Source organism: Canis aureus, chromosome 25, assembly GCF_053574225.1.
Source record: "Canis aureus isolate CA01 chromosome 25, VMU_Caureus_v.1.0, whole genome shotgun sequence".
NCBI lineage: Eukaryota > Metazoa > Chordata > Mammalia > Carnivora > Canidae > Canis > Canis aureus.
Window position 1 is genome coordinate 23,369,357 of NC_135635.1, and position 22,867 is coordinate 23,392,223.

Genomic DNA, 22,867 nt, shown 5'->3' on the forward strand with positions numbered 1-22,867 from the left:
CTTTTGTCCAATGATCTCTGGAGAATGCAAATCTGATTCTAGTATTCCTCTGAAGAACCCTTCAGTGGCTCCTGCTTCTCTCAGAATAAACTTCCAACTCCTTAATAAGGCTTAAAGTTTCTTGTTCTGCTATCTCTGTGGCTTCATATCTTGACATTTACATTTTTTGTTTTTTGTACTTTAATCACCAAGTCCTATTCACCTTAGAGCCTCTGCATATACTGTACTGTCTCCTCTAGCTTTCTCTCCTGCTCCGCATTGTAGTGATGCCCCGTTGGCTCCTACCTCAAGATATGCCCAGAGAATCCTACAATGAATCCTTTCCTGATTCCCAGAGGGGTCAAATTCTTTTCATATGTTCTCTGAACTTCCGCTGCACTGCATCCTGTGCTTTTTCTCAGTAACTGTGTATGTATGTACGTGATTGGAGGTGCATGATACAGAGAGGGAGAGACAAAGAGACAGAAACTGATTATTTGTATAATGTCTGTTTGTGCCGTTAAACTTGTAAGCTCCAGGAGATCAGGGAAACTGCCTTTTTCAGCACTATACCCTATCCCAAGCATACTGCCTGACACATAGTATATGACCAATCTATATTTATGGAATAAATGAAAATGAATAATCAACCTGAAAACAAAATCCAGGTATAACTCTAATCAAACTAAAATGTATAGTATGATATACTGCTACCATTTCAAGCATAGCTTTTATTTCCTAATTACAGGTCCAAGGTCCAAAGCATAATATATTTATTTTACTTTTCTGAATCTTACTAGTCTCCCTTGTTATATTCTTTTTAGGATGTATACATATAGGTGTATACTTACACAACACGTGTGTGTATATATATACACATCCACATACATATGTATTCTATATACATAGTATAGAATGAGTTTTATGTGTAGAACAGAGCACAGATTCATCTGGCCTGGTTTTATTATATAGGTACCTTGGCCTTTTAGCATGTTAGCACAGCATAGCATACATACTACAAAGGATTTCAAATAACTTGTGTGAAGTATAGAAAGTAATAAAAATAAGCAAATCATCAATAAAGTAAAATCTTTACAATAGCTGTAAAATAAAATTTTTTATAACGGTGAATGTTTATATAAATCTAAGCCTCGATATTAAAGAATGTTGGAAATGAGCTGATACTGGGTTTTAGAGGTTTTATATTCAACTAGATAAATAAAGTTTTTATTATGTATATGTGTGCTTCAAAAACCAGAGAAAAGAAGGATCTTTGAAATCTTGTAAATGAATGATTTAAAATGTGTTACTCCTTTAATTTTATGTATAAAAATAACGTGGACTGTGTCTCAGTCTAGGTGAAATAACTCATCTGATGTCCAAAAAAAAAAAAAAAAAAAACAAAACCAAATCCAAACCAAACAAACCAAGTGATTGTATACATTTTACATTTTATGAATACATGTGATTCTAGAAGGTTGTGCATCATTTCTTAATGCCAGTTTATAACTGACAATGCTAGTTTATACTGTATGACCTATTTGTAGTTCACCTAATAAAAACCATACTGAATAAAGTTTTAGTGCCTTGAAGTTTTACCTATTAGCCAAAATTTCCTTTCCTATTGTAGAGACATTGTCATTTTCAGACTATTTTGCAGCAATATCATTTTTAAGAACTCAAGTAATATCTACCAAACCAAAAAGAGGCAATGTGAGAACCCTATCTTTTAAGTTGGATTCAGAGATATAAAACCAATAAACTGGATAATGGTGTTAATGCATCAGAGGATTATGAGTTGGAGATGGTGTCTGATTAAAGACATTCCAGGAAGTAAAGTGAATGATGTTCATATGTTCAGGTATTAAAAACCGTGTAGACAAAGGAAACTCTGCTAATATTCTCCCTGGAGACATTATCTTTTTGATTTTTCTTAAAAACATTAAGTGAGTGATTATTGCTTGGGCTCTGGTTAAGCTTTGGTAATGTGATGATCCCCTTGCCATCTAGATCATTAACTGCAACAGAGAACTCTGAAATCTCAGCTCTTATTGTTTCCTTGTAATCATCCATGTGTGGCTTAATTTAAACTTATATAATGCATGCATTTGGTGGTTACACTATGAAAAAAATTTTTTTTGGCTAATACCATTCCATTTACCAAGCTTATTTGCTTGGAGAATGCCCAAAGGTTTGTGTTTGACTATGAAATATCAGGGCTCCCTCATTGCCTGTTCAACTTGGTTTCTTGTTAATAAAGAGGATTGTATTCATTGCTCTGTAATGACAGCTTTGCCTAAGTTGTCCTCTCATCTCCTCTTATACTCCTCAGAGATTTTAGCTTTATTCTTATTTCTTATACCTCTAAAAGAGGGAGGGTTCTTTTCTTTTTTTGCAAACTATATTTAGGTAGTAAAGCAAAGTGGTTTATATAATATATATTTTATAGAAGTAAGAATTATTACCATATGAGAATTTCTAAAGTGCTTGAATACTATATTCAGTTGCACCTGAATGATGTATATGAGTCTTTATGCAAAAATTTCCTTTTTAATTTTCTTGCTTCTCAATGGATGCTTTAAATGGGAGCTCTGCAATGGCTAGGATTGTGTCTTAATCAATCTTGTCTCCCCCCCAACCCCATATTGCCGAGCAGTTCTGGGTGCAGCGTTTAATGATTGTCTGAATATTATGCTGAACTTTGACATAAAAAAATCACATCCCATATTTTATTTCCAAGTTTAAATTTAGGAGATAGTAGTCAATTGCATGTTAGCACCAAGTGGAATTTAATTTTATGGATGCATAAAAGGTAATATTCGTAGCATAGAACCAGCAGCTATTGAAAATATACTTGATAAAATATTCCAATTTCTAAGCCTTGAAATTATATTGAAAATTTGACTAGTTGGAACCTTTTTTATATGTGGAGTTGAGGACAGTGAAAAAATAATGAGGTTTATATTTAAGATCACAATTTAAGTTTTCCAAACATTTCTCAGTGTCACTTGCCTGTCCTTCAAAATACCAGCACTCTCCTTCCAATCAGAACCTACCTCTCAATGTGAAGAAGCCTCTCATACCCCAATGTAAATTTGTGTAAATATGTTACTTTCTCCAAGGACAAATTGGTTAGAGCATAGTAGTTAATAAAAGGGTAGACCTTAGAACCAAATTGCCTAGTTTGAACTCCACAGTCTCACTTAATCTTGGAGTGACCTTATACAAGTGATTTAACTTCTCCCACCTTCTGTTTCCTCAACTGTAAAATGAGAATAATACTAGTTGTTGGGAGAATTAAGCTAATGTATGTAATGTATATCTAACCCTGCCTAATGCATGCTACCATGCTCAATAAGGCTATTTCTATGATATAATAAAATGAAAAGGAAAGGCAGTGTCTTCTCTTCTAGAGATTTCAGAATCCTATGGTGGAAGGGGAATGATTTGAGAAGGGAGCAAGAGTCCCCCACCCACCCCGGGTCCCCTCTTACCGCCCCCCCCCCTTCACATCTCTGAAGAGCTACAAGGTGACTGCAGTGCTGCATATTGTAATGGCTTATATTTTTGGATCTCAAAGAATTGAGAGATAGTGCAAAGAACAACTTTTTTTCATAATGCTAAGGAGTTTTGTTGCTGTCATTGGTAGCGTTAGAATGGGTGAATTGAAGACAGAAGAGCTGTGATCTAATAATTCTTTAATTATTTTCAAAATGGTCATAATGTTTATTTTTTAGAATAAAAGAACCATTTTCATATTTCAGATAGTTATGAAAATAAAGAGTACTCTAAAAATGAAATTACCTTATCTCAAGAGCCAGAGAAAATTCAATATTACTATTTTATATATTTTCATCCAGATCTCTATTTTTTCTATATATTTGGGATCTTAACTGTAAATAGGATATTATATATTTCATTTATTAATTAATTTCTATTTTGGTCATTTTCCATGAGATTAAATATTCTTAGTTAATGAGAGTTTTAATTTGTCATCATGTGGGGATAGTCTAGTTTATATGATGTATTGTTATGTGTTTAACCTTTCTCCCATGGGTGGGCATTTAGGTTGTTTGTTTTTAACTTTTTAAAAAGATTTTATCTATTTATTCATAAGAGACAGAGAGAGAGAGAGAGGCAGAGACACAGGCAGAGGGAGAAGCAGGCTCCTCACAGGGAGCCCGATGCAGGACTCCATCCTGGGACCAGGATCATGCCTGGGCGAAACTGAGCCATCCGGGCATCTCTAAATTATATCTTTATGCATAAAACTTTGTTTATAACTTTGACTATTTCCTAAAGACATGTCCTCAGAACTGGAACTACTAAATGAAAGACAAAAAAACATTGTTCTTCAGGCTTTTGGTGCCTTTCCATCAGTGGTGTAAATTTGAAAGCTGATTTCCCTGTCTCCTTTCCAAAACTGAACATTTAATATTAGTGTTTGGTAAAATGATAGGCACTATAAGGTATCCCCTCATTTTAACTTGACACTTCTTTGATTTTTAGTGAGGCTAAATCATTTTATATGTTTACTTCCATTTGTATTTCTTAGTCTGTTCTGTTCACATCCTCCATTTTTCACTTAAGATATATTTCTATATGAATATAAATGCTCTTAATATATTAAATTTTCTCTTATATTTGTTGTAAATATATTCTCGTCTTTAACTTGCCTTTTAATTTTTAAAAAAGATTTTATTTATTTATTCATGAGAGACAGAGAGAGAGAGAGAGAAAATAATTTTAATGCACTCATTGGAAGTTTTTATTTATGCAATGGAATCTGTGATTTTGCTTTTTTGATTTCTCCTCTTGCTTTTATATTCAGAAATTGTAGCTACTTTTGCATACTTTCTTCTTATTTTCTTTTTAATGATTTATTATTATTGTTACATTCAATCCTTTATTTTTTTAAAAAGATTTTCTTTATTTATTCATGAGAGACACAGAAAGAGAGAGAGAGAGAGGCAGAGACACAGGCAGAGGGAGGAGCAGGCTCCATGCAGGGAGCCTGATATGGGACTCGATCCCGGGTCTCCAGGATCACACCCTGGGCTAAGGCAGCGCTAAACCACTGGGCCACCTGGGCTGCCCCATTTAATCCTTTATTATTCAATTTGGTATACAGCATAATATTTTCCTCAAATAACTGTTCTCTCATCCATTCATTAAATAATCCCGCTATTTTTTAAGATTTTTAAAAATTTATTTATGATAGTCACACAGAGAGAGAGAGAGAGAGGCAGAGACACAGGCAGAGGGAGAAGCAGGCTCCATGCACTGGGAGCCCGATGTGGGATTCGATCCCGGGTCTCCAGGATTGCGCCCTGGGCCAAAGGCAGGTGCTAAACCGCTGTGCCACCCAGGGATCTCTAATCCCGCTATTAAATTATTATATAAACTAGAATTTGTTTCAGGGTTATACTATTATATGACATCGCTTCCATTTTATTTTATTCAGTTGATCAGGTTGTCAGGTTTTTTTTTTTTTGGTTGCCAGTTTTCATACCTGTAATATCACTCATTCATTCAGTTGATATAATTCCTTAAATAATCTTTTTTTTTTTTTAATTTTTTTATTTATTTATGATAGTCACACAGAGAGAGAGGATGGGAGAGAGAGAGAGAGAGGCAGAGACATAGGCAGAGGGAGAAGCAGGCTCCATGCACCGGGAGCCCGACGTGGGATTCGATCCCAGGTTTCCAGGATCGCGCCCTGGGCCAAAGGCAGGCGCTAAACCGCTGCGCCACCCAGGGATCCCCCTTAAATAATCTTATTAAAGATGTTTTCTGTTATTTTTTGGCCTAGATGAACTGTAGATACATTTTTAAATATCCAAAAATGTCCATTGGGATTGTTACCAAAGAACAATTAACAAACCAACAAAACAAAACAAAAAACAACTAACAATATTGAAAGCTGGTAACCTTGTCTTTTCACTGTTGTTACTGGTATAATAAATCTTTTAGATATTAGGGTTTTTTTCTGGCCTGCTGGATTGAGACAAATAATTTTTTTGAGACAAATAATTTTTATTAATGAATTATATACTGCCATTTTTAATTTACTGAAAGTCTATTTTTTGTTGTTGTTAAACATAAAGTGGATTTTTTCATATTTTAAAATGCCATTTTATCCTCTAGCAAGATGATTATAGTGGTGTGAATCTTTTTATTCATAGATACACTAGTAATATACTACTTCTTGGATTAATGATAAATCTTTTAAGGTACCATTTAGTTTGCCTGCATTTTATTTAGACTTTTCCCATCTATATTTATAATGAGCTGGGTTTATGTGCTGTCTCTTTGACAAAAATCTTTCTATTTCAATCTATTTTACATATTGAGTTTTCATTAGAATTTTATTCTAAGAAAGTATTCCTGTTAGAAATTTATTTAAATTTGCAAATCATCAGTTTATTTTGTACTTTTTGCTGGCGCTTTTCTCCAATTTAGTACCATTATTAAACTAGCATGATAATATGAATATGGTAGCTTTCTATATTTTCTATGCTTAATATCTTCATTCTTAAAAAAAGTATAGAATAATTTGTTGGTGGAAAAACTAGGATTCCGAAGTGTAATAACTTTGGAATATGCTAACTCTTCAGCTTTCATTGTTTTTCATGTGTATTTGAGCTTTCATTATGTTGGTTGAAATTTGATAAGATTTTCTTTCAAAACAACTTCAAACAAAATCAAAACCTCCATTCCTTATTAAATCAATTATAGACAATTTACCTGATTACTCACTTTCTGGGATAAGCACATTCTTCTTCTCATCTTTTCATATACTTCTCTTGACTTTCTTCTAGTTCTCAATCTCTATCAGCATTTCAATGCTTTTACACTATCAGTTGCCATTTATTTTCTGTATTGTTACCGTCCTTAAGTCTTCTGTGATTTGGTCTGTGATTCTAAAAGGTAAAACCAATATGCAGTTGAGAACGTTTGGGATATTCCTACTCTCTGGATTCCAGTATCAATTGAGAAATTTCTAGTGCATATTTCAAATGGTTGCTACATTCTGCTACTCTACCAGCCACTTCAATGCACCCTCTTAGTTTTTCAGACCTCTAGTCAGACTATCTATCCTAATCATTTCCCCTTTTCCCTGGAGGCCTACTGCCCACCTATTCAAATCTTGACTGTCTTACTGCTGCTTACTGCTTAGCTTTTCTCCTGGGTCAGATCTCTTATCTTCTCACTCTTCGTACTTTCTTCTTTCTTGGTTTCTGTCAATTTTTCTCTCAATTTTATTGGTGGATCACCTTAAACAACTTTCTAAGTAAGTTACTTGCATTTAAACCTCCATAGATTTCACATATCTCAAACTATCATTATTCCCTCTCATATTGGATTAATAGCATGGCTATGCTTAAAATTCAAGATGGAAAATTATTTTCTTTCAGAGTTTTGAAACCATGTTCTTTCATCTTCTAGAATACAATGCTGCTAAAAATCAGATGCCTGGTTAATTCATATTTCTTGAGGACATGTTTTAGCCCTTCCCTTTTAAAGTATTTTAGGTCATCCATAACATTTATCATGTGTTCTGGGAAATTCTTTGCTATTTTGCCTTGAATAACAGCCTTCATTTTTTTTTTTTTTTTTTTTTTTGTGGTGATACTGGCTGCCTCTTAGACTTTCTGTTTTGATCCACTATAGAATTTTTTTTCTCTCAAATATTCTGACCCTATCTATATATTCTATATTCCGGGAAACATTCACATCATTGCTTCAGACACTTCTATTAATTTTGTTTTTCTAAGCAATTGTATTTTAATTTCCTGTGGTTCTTTTGGACTTTCCGGTTATTCTTTTTTCATAAACTTACTTTATGGGTGCTGGATATTCATTCTTGAGTCTAACAAGTGGACTCTGAAGCAAATATATTAAAGATCTTATTCTTTCTGTTAATAAATTCCAGAGGGCTTTTGTTTTTATCTTTTATTCTTTAGGCTTTTCTCAGAAATTAGGTGACCCATTGCTGGCCATCATTTTTAAGAGTGGGGAAACAGAAACGCCACTTCAAAGGTAAGTTACAATAATGGGGCTTGACTCAGTGCTAAAAATAGGTAAGTTGCCTGCATTGCCTTGGAAGACTGCTAAAGTCAAATAGGGGAGACTTTTCTCTGAAATGTTGACTTCCACACCAGCTGGCCTACTTTTTTGACAGTTTGGACAAGTTCTTAATAAAGAACTTATTATTTTTTACATGGGGATAATATAGAACTTGGGGAGTAAACTATTTCTTACCAGGTGCTTCTGTGAGTACTTTCTGTTTCTGGCCCACCTCTACTTCTCCATGGTACCTAATACCTCCTCTGCTGGAGCTCTGATAGTGAAACTGGCTTCCTTTCAACTGCAGCCCTGTATATTTATATTCAGGCTTATGGCTGCTTCATCAGTCATTGCTCCTCCATCTGCTTTCCATCTTCTGGAAACTTGGTGAAATCTCTTCGCAACTGATAATTTCCTTATTCTCAGTGTTTGTGTTTGTAACTTTTAGAAAATGATTTTACTCCTTTCAGTGAAATTTGAGGCAGGAGATGCATCAAATCAGAGGACTGTGTTTAGGTCTCTAGCATACGCTATAGACATCTTCATTTATTTTCTCATGCATTCATTCAAAATGTATCCTTGCCCTGTCTGCCATGTGCCAAGTTGTTTCTAAAGATAAGGCCTGAACTTAACCTCCCAAACTCCCTGCTTTCATGGAGCTTTTATTTGAGTGGTTCCTTGTAGATAGATAATTAGGAAGCTCACTCCGTAGTGAAAGCCAACGCAAAATGTCATAGCTGCATTATTACTGAGAGAAGTAAAGAAGACCCAGGCAGGATTGATATGGGAAACTAAGGTCCTGACTGCTTCAAATCTGCAGCCTGAGCCGACTCATTCTCTCCATGTCTCACCATCTTGGAAAGCAGCATGCATCCTGCCCTAAAGACCCAGATCATATACCCTTACCTAGGCATGTTCTATTCCTTCTTCCTCCTTTCGTCTTGCATATTTCTGTTATATATGCTTCTTATAGAAATACTGTTGAGTTTGTTCTTAAGCTAATCTGATTTTTGCTCCCTAGGGGAAAATTTAACTTTTTATTTATTGTCATGATTGTTGTATTACTCTTAATTATCTCAACTTCTTTTATGTCTATATCTTCTGGGTTTTTTTTCCTTTTTTTTTCTTTTTCTTTCTTTTCCTTTTCATCCTTTGTGACATAGTGTATGTTAATTTTATGTGTTCTTCAGTGGTTTGGGAGTTATATATCTTATTTATAAATCTATTAATGGTCACATTTAGGTTTTAAAATATATATTTAAGATGGCTTCTTCTCTTATGTTAAAAGTTAAGAACATACCACAAATGTTTGAGTTCTAAACTTTTGTAAAATGAGTAATTTACCATGCTTTTCTACCCCTTTGACTACTTGTCAGATGCCATTATCATTTCTAATTTCCTAATTTGAGTCATGTTCACTAGCTTGATTGGAAGAGTGAGTGGGAGAAGTTCACCTGTGTTATTGTAGTGAGCTAATACAATAAACTAATGTACTTTCTTTACAGTATAAATCTTAGTAGGATTTTAGTATATAACATATAAGAACATGGTAATATCTAGGCTTATTTCTTTCTTTTAAAGAAATAAGGGAAACCTTCAATACATATCCTAGTCTTAATGCATTAGAAATGAAATATTATGTCAATAGAAACATTGTTGTGTGTTTTAAGCATGGTTTTGTGGTCCTGTAGAGTCAAATGTTACTAGGGTTGATAAAAACATTTTAAAAAGAAAATCAAGGTGAAATTTTGTTTTTACTTTATGTACCAAGTGAGCAGGCTTTAAAGACAAATAGTTGCATTAGAGCAACAGATAAAACACGGTTAAATAGTCTTTAAACAAAATGTAATGATGAAATAAAAGTAGTTTGCATTCCCCACATCTCTGGAATTTGTTTTATTCATTGCTAGGGTTCCTTTAAAATTAATTTTAATGTAGTCTTGGCCATATCCTGACAAGGGTGAAAGAGTTAATTTTCTTTGCTACGCACTTTTTGTGTGTATCTGAGTAGCAGCTCCACTATGGGGAAATGTGTGGAGGTAGAGAAATATCAAACTAAGCTTTTGCTCTCTGTGGATAATAAAAATTACCCACTTTCTCACAGATGTCAAATCTGGCAGATTTCCATAGAAAATTTGGATTGAATGTCAACTACCCAAATTATTTTAGTGTCTGCTGAAGTGTGTGCTTGGCAGGGATTTCAGCAGGAAAATAGGAAGTGGGTTTGAAAACATTAATAATATCTGAATACAACTCCTTAAGCTGATTGTTCAGTAGATGAACCAAAGCATATATTGTCCTTGTAAGCCAAAGCTCTCCAAGAAGTCCAGGTGGACACATTGTTAATGTTTCAAATATAGAAGTTGAGAGGAGGGCTTATTTAGGAAACAGGATTTGCTATCATGGGTGGATCTTCGCTTTCTCCTTGAATAGTTTAGATTGGCTAATTAACCACTAAACATAGTCTAAATGGCACAAATACCATGTAGACAAAGAAGATAACTTAGATTTTATTAGTTATAAATCATTTGTAGAAAGATAGATTTGTTCAGAAATGTCCTGAGATTTGGTCAGAAGAAATGAGTTCTAATACTGACAATGACTTTCAGAAGTCTCCATCTTTCCAGCCCTTAGTTTCCTCATCTGTAAATCAAAGGGGATATATTACATCATCTTTAGGGGGTACTTTTGGTATGTTTTGATCCATGTTGATAAGGAAAAACTTAGATAACTCAATACTAGAGAAATCTACTTAGTTTACCATGAGAAGAAACAAAGCTCCTTTGCTTGAGGAAGAAATTAAAACTGCAGTATATCCAGTAACATAAAATGCATTCTGAGCAGTTATGCAACATCAAGAGATTAGCTTAATCATAGCATGCATTTTAAATTTATATAAATGTGTCTTGTTATTCATCAGAAGTACTTCTCTTTCCTCTTTCAAATGCTATGTCATTATGAAATTTATTCATTCATTCGGCAGATATTTATTGAGCACCTACTATGTCCCAGACACTGTGCAAAATGCTAAGTAATGAACAAAAAAGACAAAAACACCCTTCCTTTGTGAGATTTACACTGTAATGGGGAGGCAAATAGTGAACAATATGAACAATTAATACTATGTCAGATAGTGGTAGATGGAGGAAGGGAGCCTGGGTGTGTATTGTGAGTGTGTTTGTGTGTGTGCATGCATGTACATATACATTACAAATAAGGTGATTAGAGAAGGTTTTGCTGAGAAAGTGAAATATGCGACAGCATCTGCAAAAGGCAAGGAAGGGAACCATGCCAATACCTGAGAGAGAAGCATTATGGATATAAAACATAGAAAACACAAAACCCTGAGGCAGAAACATGCTAGACATTGTAGGGAATAATACTATAGCATTGCTTCATGCCCTCAAAAATGTTAAAAAAAAAAACACTTATTACTAACCATCTATATGCCAGAAGTTTACCTGAAGTTTACCATCTAGTAGGGATAGATAAGCATATAAACAAGAGCCATTGAATCAAAATATGTAGGAGTCATGAGATTTTGTTAAGGGCACAGTGAGCCCTCAAAGACTAGGAAGTAGTCAATTCTATATGGAAAGTCAGGAAAGAATTCATACCAAGTCTGTTCCCACTCCAAATCGCATCATAAATTGCTTGTAATACTTTTTAACTTTGCAAACACTTAGGTTAAGTTACACTATTGTATAGCTTTAAATATATAAGGAATGACATGAATATGCTGGAAGATTTTTCTTCCATTTTTGTGGGAGAGAATAAAAAGTAAGAGGAAACAACTGTTTCCGAGTGCTGTACTAGGCACTTTTTGCATGTGGTATTTTTTTGTTCTCAACAGAGTGCCACATGATTCTCCTGGTCCTTGTTTTAAAGATGACGAAACTTAGGCTCTGAAAGGGAAAGAGATTGTCCTCAATTACAGAGTGAGTAAATGGTTGAATAGAGATTCAAATTTAACTTTTCTTCTTGTTCCCAGTATGTACATTCCTATGTATTTTTACTCATCCATGGTTATATCATCAATGGAAACTTTGAGATATTATGAGATAAAGGTAAAGATGGGGGTGATTATAAGATTTTAGACTCTTGGAACTGGAATTGCTTGGAATAAAGTTTCAGCCCAAAGTTGGGAGATTTGACTTCAAAATTTTCCACACACTTACAAATAGTACATGCTAATTACAGAGCACCTTATCTAGTATGTACACACACACACACACACACACACACACTCTCCTACTTCTGTGGTGGTTACTATTATTACTCCTATATAAAGTGCTCTCCTATTTAATTAATTCTCACAACAAGGCTATGAAGAAGATATTATTGCCTTCATTTGGGAGATGGTTTATCCATTCCACTCTGGAACCCTCATTCTTAGTATTCATGGGATTTACTTTGATATCTAACAACCTACATGATTGAAAATGTTCTTTTTTATGTCATATCTAATATAGCTCTTCTCTACTGTCATGAAAATGTATGCTCTTCTTCTTCCACAGCCACAAGATGAAGCTATTCTTCACTGTTCTATATATTAGTATATACTTTTAGATGGATAGATTTTTCATTGGGGGGAAAACAGTGAGAATTTATTTGTTGTGTCTGATGTTTTTTTCTAAATCAAGGTGTATTGCATGTCCTGACATTTTGTTTTTTGTTTGCTTTTCTCAGTGACCCTTTCCTCTCTGGTTTCTTTATGTAACTATTTGAGATATCTCTGACATATCATGTCTGAGATATGATATATATTGATTTGTTTAAAAATGTAGTTGAGGGATCCCTGGGTGGCTTAGTGGTTGAGCGTCTGCCTTTGGCTCAAGGCGTGATCCTGGGGTCCAGGATTGAGACCCACATTGGGCTTTTTCAGGGAGCCTGCTTCTCCCTCTGCCTGTGTCTCTGCCTCTCTCCCTGTCTCTCATGAATAAATAAATAAAACCTTTAAAAAATGTAGTTGACATTTAAATCTGTCATAAATAAATTATAAAATATTATAATCTTAAGTCTATGGATATATAACCAAGTTTTTTTAATAATATAAGCCAAACTGAAAGCTATGTTTTTGTTCTCAGGATCAACAATTTTAGTGTGTATCACATTTTATTATGTTCAATTAATACTCTTTAAGGGTTTATTTTTCAAGTTTCTTTTTACAAAACTGATATGTGATGAGACTAAGTAACTTTTCCAAGATTACACAATTATAAGATAACTGATACTGGAATTATCTTGCCTTTCTTTTTTTTAGGGAAGCAACATATCCAAATTCATCTATTTGCCCCACTTTTGGTACCTCAAATGTTTATTAATTTGTGGTTTGTATCTGAAGAAGAAAAGAAAAAGTATTTGCATTGTGATGCGTGGAGTACGAGGCTTAAAAAGATTAGATAACTTTTCCAGGTATAAAAGGCACTAATTAAAATAATAACTAACTTTTACTGAATATTTCCCAGGAACAAGGTGTTCTTTTAAGTTTTCTACATGTATTAATTTATTGAAAGTTCACAATAGTCCTTTAAGATAGGGATTGCTATTTCTATGTTATACACAGAGAAACTGAGGCATAGAGAAGTTAGGTAACTTGCCCAAAGACCTAAATACTGGAAAAGATTATATAGGTAATTTAGCTTTACCATCTGTCTTTTAACTACTGTGCTATATATTTGTCACAGATAAGAGATGATTATAGGGTTTTAAAATAATGATATAAAAACAGGTGGAATTTCAAGACTGCTAATATATGTAATACAGTATTGCAAAAACTTGCTTTTGTTAAAAAATGAATAAATGTCATAACTACCTATAGAATTACACATGCAAAGTAGTCCTTCCTTACACTTAGTTGTGAATAGGAAAACTAGAATACATGGTTATTAAAGAAGAATTTCATGATGAAATAAGAGATAGAGATAGTTTGACAGAACTCTAATTAGAGAGAGAAGATAGCTTATCTGGGAATCAACTTAATATATTTATCCATCTCTTCTACTAAAGGCAGTTGATGGAAATGTTTGAACCTTGATTTCTCACCCAGAAAAGTAGAACACTAGGAATATGATTAGGATTTTTCCAAACAAAAGATTTAATGAATTAATATCATGAATAATGCTTAATTACTAATTGCTACATGTCAAAACCATCTTTAAGGAACAGGATATTTGAAGTAAAACCTGAAGGTATAGAAGACCAAAGTTCAAAATTATTCCTTCTTTTTTACTTCTTAAAGAGTAGAATCTGAGCAACCGACAGCAAAGAACTATCTAGTCCACTTTTGTTTTAACAAAGTGTTCTCCTCATCTTACGGTCATCATCTTTCTTTTAAAGGTAAAAATCCTTAAGATACTTAATTCGTGGCAGGCATTATTTAGATAATAGTAACTTAGTACATTTTTTAAATGACTGAGGCATTCCTCTCTATCATTCCTACTTATTTTGCAATCTTTTTCAAAATATTATGTCAACTTCTTCTCCAGGCTATAATTAAAATAATTAAAATATAAAAATATCAATATTAATGTACTGTGGAAATTGTACCATGTTATTTTGTTTATGTTTTAACTTTCAGAAATGGCACGCTGAAGTTAGAGATAAAGTTTTAGAGTGTATGTGCTAGAAAATTAATAAGATTTGTGTCTGGAGTTTCCACTCTGCTATCACTACTCTGTCACTAATTTGATCATGCACATATAGCTCACTCCTACAATTATATATCCTTACTTGTTTATTTTACTCTACAACCTCACTAAACTGTTTTGAGAATGAATGAAATAGTTTGTATTACAAAAATTAAAACATTGCTTTATTATAATGGTACATAATTATTTAGAGGACTCATTAAAACAGATGAATGGGCTGACCTCCATTGTTTCAGAATCCGTACTTTTGTGTAAAGTATGTGACTATGCATATCTAACAGGTTCCCACATGATACTGATGCTGCTGGACCAGAGACCACACTTCGAGAAGCACTGTCTTATAAAACTGAGTGAGGTTAAAAAACGTAACTCAGTAACACAGTAATAACATACGGTTTATGTTTGAATGGAGGAGAGGATTTGATCTTGAATTTGTTTTCATCTTTGAAGGTAACAATGACTAGAAAGTATGATTAAAAAAAGAAGAATTTTAAAAAATGTGACCAAAATAACATGTGGAGGTTATGACAGAAACCATTGTTCTGCATTGCCCCCAATCCACACTCCCATGCCATCCTGTTGTGAGTATGGATTTTGCTTCTTCCCCATGCGAAAAGTTGACAGCACAGTGCAGAATTTCATTAACAGGGATTTCTTGTTTGCAGGTAGTCTTTTTTTCTTCTTCCACTTTTAACGTGTTATCAAAGGTATAGCAGAGAAAATGTGAGACAATTCAGTATAATCTCTGTGAGAAACATCAGCTCACCGAGATGCCAACATAACAGTTTCAGACTTTTTAGAGGAAAGAAAATTTAGGTCAGCCTTAAAGAGAAACCTGTACTAGAATTAATACTCAGACACACACACATGTGTGCATGCACATATGCAGTTTTTCTTTCAAAGATGTCATTATATCCATCATCTCCATTCGTATCTCTCATTACAGTAAACATCATTCATTGGCAATAGTAGTTAACACAGACTTTGTCATCTTGTTCAGATCTGCTTTCTGAATGCCTCTTCATTAGGGGAGAGGTGATCTGTTTAACTTGTCATAAAGTCACATCAAAAGTAGCACCTTAAACAAATACTTAGGTTCACTTTGCTAATAATGATAATGTCTTACAGTCAATGAGAAACAAACATATGTCCATCTAATTTGCATTTACCATCACTGTGGCATAAGTTGCTACCTTGATTTTTTTTCATCTTATGAATGGGATATCTATTGTCCATGAAAAAGCATAGAACTAATAAACAGCCGTAGAAATTGAATGATGGATTTGATCTCACTGCTGTTTAGTTGACAGATGGGAATCAAATAGACATAAACTCTGTACTTCCAATTTATTGCTGGGAAGGAAAATTGTGTGCCCAAAATGCCATAAGACAGGTTGTTCTTCCAGCATTTATAGTCTGGTGGGAAGGAGAAAATAAAGGTCCTGTAGTCTTTCAAAAAAGGCAGTTTTAAGCCATTTTTCAACATAATATTTCAGATTTCCAGTTTGGATGAGAATGTGAGTATATCAGGGCCAACTTCTGAACCTTTTGAAGTTCATTCACATAATATAACTCTTTTTTTCAATTTCAATTCATTTGTTTTAAATGAATGATTCTCTACCCAACCTACTGCAGGTTCCCAGTAAATTTTCTATTTAGAGTAATTGTAAATAGTCTTCCTTGAAATGTTAAAATGTGTTCTCTATTTATATAGTTTGATTTTTCTACATTCTAACTAGATGGCTCAAATAATTGTTCAAATATATAGAGTCAACACAATAAAACTAAGATAGTCTATTATGTCATGAATATGAAATGAGCACATGATATTCATGGCTCTAAACTTTAAAAAATACATGAAGAGGCTTATTACACAAATTTACTATATTATTTGATTCTTGTATGGTAATTCTTTAAACACTTCAATATGAAAAGAATTGTAATGTTCACCTTTTGGGAAGATATCAATATTACACTTCATGTATCTCTTTAATTTCAATTATTTAATGTTTAATTTTCAAATTTCATGCAAATATATTAGTAAGAATTCTATCTATGATTACCCACTTGAGATTCCTCTGTTCAAACATAAATTACAGTAGCAAAATCTTAAGTACATGGAATTTTATTAATTAATGAAGAAATTTATTAATTCACAAACATTGGTTAGTCACTTATCATGTATGAATATCAGAACTGAGTTTTTAGACATTTTTAATCCATAGATGAGCTAGTTAACTTTGCAAGGATGAACTTGTCTGACAGCTTTTGCTATAGCATTAACTCTGGCTAACAACCTTATACAAACAGGCCTGCTAAAAAGAGGGGCAGAGAAAGGAAATGTAAATGACTTAGTACAACACAGAAAACAAAACAAAACAAAACTCACATCTTATAGATTGTACACTGTGTAGAAAATTTAGAATCTGAAGAATATTGTATTAGATTGGTCACAGAAAAGAGTTTTATGACTTGATAATGAATTAGTTTAGTTGTATAGTGAAACTATGCCAATGCATGTGCAAGAAGAAATTAAATCTGCTAATATTGTCCAGGGAAAAAGTTAAAACTAAGAGTAAAGACAAAATAAGGCTTTGCTCTAAAAAGTAAAAATAGAAATTGGAGAAATCTGGTGAAGGAGAACAACCAGTTTAGTGTGAAATCATTGAAAGCATAAATACTGAGATGGGGTTAAAGATTAAAGACCTGAAAATAAAATCTATAAAGGAAAAACTTAATAAAGGGAAAATTCTCTTACTAAAGCTAGTTGTTTGGAACAATTAGGAAGAAAAATTTTATAAAACAGTTTTTAACTTGATTGTATGAAAACCAAAGGAGTCAAAATAGAGAGTGGGAGGGGGAAATCCTTGTTTTTGAAAGTAATCGTTGTTTTACTTTTGGTGCTTTCGTACAACTTGTGTAATTTTTCCCAAATATTTTCTATATAATTTTGTGCTTATCTCAGAATTTATCACTGTGGTATGCACTGAGAATGCAAAGTGAAGGAGGCCTGACCCTGCCTACAGGAAGTATAGCAGTCTAATAAAATATGAACAAATGACAGTGGGAGTGATGTCAGCAACACTGTGTTATATAAGACATTCTACATCATTTCTATTCCTCAACACCAACAATTTGGCATTTATCCCTGGACAAAAGTGCTTTTGTGGGAGCTCTAGGATCTAGCACCTTATGATAGGGGACCTGGGAGGAGTCTCACTTCCCCATGCATCTGGTAGTAGGCATATAGACCTTGGTCCTAACTGGGGACTGGGTGGTAGCTCATGAGCTTTCAGCCATGGTTTGGCCTGGCGAATGGGGGACAACCACAATGAGGGAGCCTTTGTGGAAGTCCAGTTTTCCAGAGGAGAAATTCCAGCACACTAACAGTGGGAAAAAATACAAGCTAAACACAGAGGAGAGGAGCACTGAATCATGAGCTGCATGACTAGGGAGCAGGAAGCAGCTGGGAGAGCATATAAGACTTTAGGAAGACATTAGAGTGATGTGTATCCTACTAACTGTGATGTGAACTCCATCAAGAAGCCCACTCAAGAACCAGTGCGGATGCCTCAGTTAGTCTCCTCAGCTGGCCTGTGTGACTCCAGGCACTCAGTGTGTCTCAGCCAACTCCCCTCCAGCCTGTGGCTCACTCCCTGCATGCCCTTCTGACAGTGGCAATGAGAGTAAGAAAGGTAGTCCTTGGGGCAGCCCTGGTAGTGCAGCGGTTTAGCGCCACTTGCAGCCCAGGACGTGATCCTGGAGACCCTGGATCGAGTCCCACGTCAGGCTCTCTGCATGGAGCCTGCTTCTCCCTCTGCCTGTGTCTTTGCCTCTCTCTCTCTCTCTCTCTCTCTGCATCTCTATGATTAAATAAATAAAATCTTTGAAAAAGAAAAAAAAAGAATATTATTAAAAAAAAAGAAAGGTAGTCCTTATCTATCACTAATTATTCTAAACATAAATGGATTAAATTCTCCAATCAAAAGATACAGAGTGGAAGGATAAAAAAGCAAAAGCAAAAACAAAAAAATGCACAAGGCCCAAATACTTTATTTCACAAAACTCATGTTAGCTTTAAGGACACATGAACCTAAGCAAAAGGTTCAGAAAATAGTCTATGAAAGTGGAAACCAAAAGAAGGCAAGAGTAGCTATACTGATATCAGACAAATAGAATTTAGCCAAACCTTTAACAAGAGACAAAGAAGGTTATTTTGTAATGATAAAGTGGTTTTTTATTAAGAGAATTATGAATATATATACCCAACAATAGAAAAGATCGATTAAAGTATGAGCTGGTTTTTGAAAAGACAAGCAAAATTTGCAAACCCTTGGCTAGACTAAGAAAAAAGAAAGGAGTCTTGAAATCAGAAATGAAAAAAAGGAGATATTATTACCAATACCACAGACATGCAAAGGTTCATGAATGCTATGAACAGTTCTTTGGCAACTAAGTGGATGACCTAGAAATAATAGATAAATTCCTTAAAAACATGCAGCCGATTGAGAATGAATCAATAAAACAAAAAAAAAAAACTCGAAATGCAACAAATAAAGAATGAATTATGAATAATAAAAAAATTTAAGAAGACCAATGAAGAGTATGGAGATTGATTCAGTGATCAAATATTTCCCTAGAAAGAAAAACATGTACACATACACACACGCGCGCACAAGAAAAGTACAGGACCAAGTGATTTCCCTGGTGAATTTTATGACACATTTAACAGTTGAGAGTTTCTCAAAGTCTTTCAAAATACTGAAGAAAGGAAACATTCTCAAACTCATTTTATGAAGCCGTTATTACCCTAATCCAATCGCCTGATGACACCACAAGAAAACTGCAAGCTAGTATCCCTGATAAACATAGATGCAAAAATTCTTTTTTTTTTTTTTTTTTGTGATAGTCACACAGAGAGAGAGAGAGGCAGAGACACAGGCAGAGGGAGAAGCAGGCTCCGTGCACCGGGAGCCCGACATGGGATTCGATCCCGGGTCTCCAGGATCGCGCCCTGGGCCAAAGGCAGGCGCCAAACCGCTGCGCCACCCAGGGATCCCTAGATGCAAAAATTCTAAAACAAGTATTAGCAAACTGAATTGAACAGCACATTAAAGGACCATATACCATTATCAGGTGGGATTTATCCCTGAGATGCAGGGATGATTCAACATATATACAAATCGATAAATATGGCACAGTACATTAATAGAATGAAAATTAAGATTATGATCATTTTAGTTGATGCAGAAAAGGCAATTGACAAAATGTAATAGCCTTTCATGATAAAAACTCTCAACAAATTGAGTATATTAGAAACTGCATCACCATAACAAAGGCAGTATATGACAAGCCCACAGCTAACATTACATTCAATGGTGCAGGGTTGAAAATTTTCCCTCTAAGATCAGGGTGAAGACAATGGTGCCCACTCTAACTACTCCTATACAAAACATAGTATTGGATATCCTAACCAGAAAAATCAGGCAAGAAAAAAGAAATAAAAGGCATCCAGTTTGGAAAAGATGAAGTAAAATTGTCTTTACTGTAGATTATATGATCTTATATATAGAAAATCCTAAAAGGCTTCACCAGAAAACTGTTGGAATTAATACATTCAGTAAAGTTGCAGAATATAAAATCAACTTAGAGAAATCAGTAATATTTCTATATATCAACAATGAAATGTCTGAAGAAGAAATGAAGAAAAATCCATTTTTGGTAGCCTCAAAAACAATAAAAGATATAGGAATAAATTTAACTAAGAGGGTGAAAGATCTCTTATAGTTAAAACTCTAAGATTTTGATGAGAGAAATGTAAGAAGATACAAATAAATGGAAAGATATTTTGTGTTTATGGATCAGAAAAAAGTGATATTTTTTAAAATGTCCTTACTACCTAAAATTATCTATAGATCTAATTAAATCCTGATCAAAATTCCAATGACACTTTTTACAGAAATAGAAAAAGCAAATTTGTATGAAACCACAAAAGATCCTAATGAGCCAAAGCAATCCTGAGAAAGAACACAGCTGGAGGCATCATCATGTTTCCTGATTTCAAACTATCCTATAAAGCTATGGTGATCAAAACAGTCTGGTACTGGCATAAAAACAGCTACATAGACCATTAAGACAGAATTGAGAATCCAGAAATAAATCTCTACATATATGGTCAACCATTATTTGACGAGGGAGCCAAGAACACTTGGTAGGAAAGAGGGTAGTCTCTTCAATAAATGGTGCTGGGAAACTGTATAATCACATGCAAAATAATGAAATTAGATTCCTATCTTATTCATAAAAGTGAACCTGAAAGGACTAAAGATTTAAACATAAGACTCAAAACTGTAAAATTCCTAGAAAAAAAACAGGGAAAAGTTCTTTGGCATTGATCTTGGGAAAGATTTTTTGAATATTACACCAAAAACATAAGCAACAAAAGCAAAAATAAATTAATGAGACTGTATCAGCTATAGAACCAACAAAATGAAAAGGCAGCCTATGGAATGGGAGAAAATATTTGCAAATTGTGCATATGATAAGCGATAATTTCCAAAATACATTAGGAACTCAGGTAATTCAATTGAAAAAAAAAAAAAACACGGTTAATTCCCTTTAAAAATAGGTAGAGGAACAGAATAGACAATTTTTCCAAAGAAGACATGTAAATGACCAAAAGATACATGAAAAGATGCTCAACATCAAATCATTGGGTAATTGCAAAACCTGAAATGCTAATCATCAGGGAAATGCAAATTGAAAACCAAAATGAAGCATCACACCACATCTCTTAAAACGGCTGTCATCAAAAAGACAAGAAATAATGAGTGTTAGCAGGGATGTGGAGAAGAAACCTTTGGACACTGTTGTTGGAAATATAAACTGGTACAGACATTATGAAAAACATTGCATTTTCTCAGAAAATTAGACATAGAACTATCATATGATCTGGCAATCCCAGTTCTTGGTATACATCTAAAGGGAATGATATCAGTAGCTTGAAGAAATTTTTGTACTTGCATGTTTATTGCAGCATCATCCACAATTACGCAGTTGTGTTAACAATCTGGCGTCTGTCAATGAAGTAATTGTTTAAAAACATTTATGTCTCTATATCTAACTATAGCTATATACCTATATCTATACCTATATCTATATCATCTATATCTTGGTTGTATATCTGTATATATATGCAATGGCATATTATTTAGCCATGAAAAAGAAGAAAATCCTGTAATTTATGATATATATAAATCTTAAGGATGTAAGTAAGTCAGACAGAGAAAGACAAATACTATATGATATCACTGATATGGGAAAATCTTAAAAAATATCCTGAACTTACAGAAACAGGATAGAATGCTGATTGCCAGAGTGGGGGAAATGGAGAGATGTTGGTCATAGAGTACAAGCTTTATATTGTAAGATTAATAAATTCTGGGGATCTCATGTGTAGCATGGTGACTATAGGAATAATGCTGTAGTGTATACTTGAAAATTGCTAAGAAAGTAGGTTTTAAATATTCTTACCACAAACAAGAAATGGTAATTATTTGAAGCAATGGAGCTATTAACTAACACTACTGTGGTAGTCATTTTGCAGTCTATCAGATCATCAAACCAATATATCAAATCATTTTGCAGTATATTAAATTATCACATTGTATACCTTAACCTTATACAATGTTATATGTCAATGGCATCTCAAAAACAATCATATCTCAATAAAACTGGAGAAAAAGCAAAAACAAATGACCACAATAAACCATGATGTGAATGATGATATAGCATGCACAACCTGGTAAGTTATTACTCAGAAGGAGAAATGGTTAGTTTTGTCAGGAAAAGTTGTCAGTCATGGAAGGCATTAAGGAATGCCTTAATGACATTTGGGTGGGATTTGAAGGTCTGAAGGATGAACTTTTGTTCCAAGAAAGATGAACCTGCATGTTATAGTATTAATTTGATAGTGTGAGATGGTAGCTTTAAGAGTGTAAAATATGAAGTCTAATTAGATTCTTCATAACACATGGCCTTTTATACCATACTACTGAGTTTGTATTTTATTGCATGGGAAAATCATATCATTTGATCTGAAGCTTAGGAAGATCCCTTTGGATGGATTTTAAGGGGAGAAAATAGTTATTTCACAAATTCAGGTAGGG

General features: G+C 33.9%; 1 protein-coding gene across 10 annotated transcripts in view; it reads left to right on the plus strand.

Moving 5' to 3' along the window:
• SOX5 (SRY-box transcription factor 5) overlaps positions 1-22,867 on the plus strand; it is a 994,522-nt gene that overhangs the window by 207,016 nt on the left and 764,639 nt on the right. The window contains exon 4 of one of the 10 annotated variants that reach the window (XM_077870738.1): positions 7,947-8,022. The exons of the other annotated variants lie outside the window; for them this stretch is intronic. The gene's annotated coding sequence lies outside the window, so the exon portion shown is untranslated. The remainder of the gene's footprint in view (positions 1-7,946; positions 8,023-22,867) is intronic. 10 annotated transcript variants of the gene reach the window in all.